The following is a 2,013-nucleotide window of genomic DNA, read 5'->3' on the forward strand; positions in this document are numbered from 1 at the left end:
GGGTAATCCTATGGGCTAGGCTTGTAAAGGCTCCAGAGCCATTAACCTCGTACACACCTATGAACGTATGAACAAGCGTCCCTCAGTCCTTTCCTTAATTCAGCCCTGCTAGAAGGAGAGGCACTCTGGCTGCTTATTAACCATCACCAACAAATCCTCTCTCACTGCCCTCCCCAATGCCATCTCTCTCCTCTCTTACCCATCTGCCCCTTCCTCTCAACTACTCATTGTATAATTTATATTCTTATTTAAAGACATGCATCTGCAGTGTTTCTCCCTGGGCCTCCACTGAAAATAGGCTCTGTCCTAGTTGGACTTTCCCAGTCAACAAATGTTAAATAAATAAATAAATAAAATAAAATAAATGCATTTATATAATATATAAAAATAACCATGGTTAGTGAAATATCAGATACACTTGCAGCTTTATCTTAAAGACTCTGCCAAGGTTTTTTTCTCCAAAATGTTGTTTACTTATTGTTACTTTTGTCTTCAGATATGATACATACTTAAAATTTTGTGTTAAGGTCTTTCGCACTTGTAGTCACAGGGTTTAACCTGAAAATGGTCCGACTGCATCAGTATGTTATCCTTCCTAGCAAACTAAAATACAATTAAATGAAATAAAATAAATATTATGCTAGATATTGCAGATGTCTCCTTCGGATGCTCAGTCCTGCACAGCCAGCCACTCCTGTTCTCATCCAGAGACAGCTTTCCTCCAGTAAAGTGACAGAATTTTTCATATTGTTTATTATAACGTTTACTTAACTCATATTGCTTTCTTGAAATACTGTTCCTGCTATTACTAAACTGACTGAAAACTGGACTTTAACATCACAGAACCCATGCAAGATATCTTCTCATGATCTGAGGGTCAGTGGTATTTCTTCAACTGATCTTCATTGAAAATAATGATTTTACTCACCGCAAGCCATGTGGCACCTGAGGTGGGGGAAGGCCAATTAGACTAGATGTATAAGAGCCTTGACCATAGGTGTTGTTATGAATGTGTTCTGATAGATTAGTTAGGCATTCCCGAGACATCCACACTGCACATTTGGGCTTCTAATATCTAACTAGCATGCCTGAAATTAATTTCATATTACACATCCTCAGGGTATGTCCTTTAACAGCAATGCATCATTGGAAATAGGATCTAAAACTGGAAAGGAGGCAGGCGAGACCCTTATATCAGCATTTTTGGAAGTGGGAACTACATAACTGCATGTGTTGTGCCCACCTGCAGTGCATGGTGTGACTTTCGAAAGCCTAGGGACATCTGCCAGACTGGGATAGCACATCAAAATAATCAAAAAATATTCTAGTGCTTAAAAGTATTGCAATATATGCACATCTTAACCTGAAGCCTGAACTGCCTGTGCTGATGGCAAAATTCATCCAAACCCACCTTTGAATTGCTCATGAATGTGGAGAGACTTAAAGGGCTACGTGTACATATCCAATGAGCAGGTATGGTATAGCTGTGTGGTAATCCAGCTATAGTTATGAAGCTGCATCTGGTACTATGCTAAGGTGAAACATCTGTATAATGTATGCATTTTTTATCCTGTTCATGTGAAAATGGGCTTGTTGTACAAAATTGAAAAAGAGCAAAAACAGGGCCAAATTTGATGTGAATTAGGAGGAAGAACGTGGAGATGTACAGCTACGGAAAAAAGTGATGTCCAAAAGCACTTCTGGCATTGATTTAGGAAGCTCCTTCACCAAATTAAAGGTGCCAAGTTTGGCAGTAAAGGGTTTTAAGAGGGAAACATCTGCTTGGCTGTAGCAATATATCATTTGAAGAGTGTGTGAAGAATTATTTTGTGTTTAGCCATTACAGCTGTTGTACTGGCTACAGATTTTCTGTACAGAAGTTCAGTGCCTAGTAAGTATGTACCAGTAATACAGTCCAAGGTTCAGTGCCTAGTAAATATGTACTAGTGATACAGTCCAAGGTTCAGTGCCTAGTAAATATGTACTAGTGATACAGTCCAAGGTTCAGTGCCT

The sequence above is a fragment of the Protopterus annectens genome, chromosome 10.part0, assembly GCF_019279795.1.
Source record: "Protopterus annectens isolate FY-2018-M chromosome 10.part0, PAN1.0, whole genome shotgun sequence".
Classification (NCBI taxonomy): Eukaryota; Metazoa; Chordata; order Ceratodontiformes; family Protopteridae; genus Protopterus; species Protopterus annectens.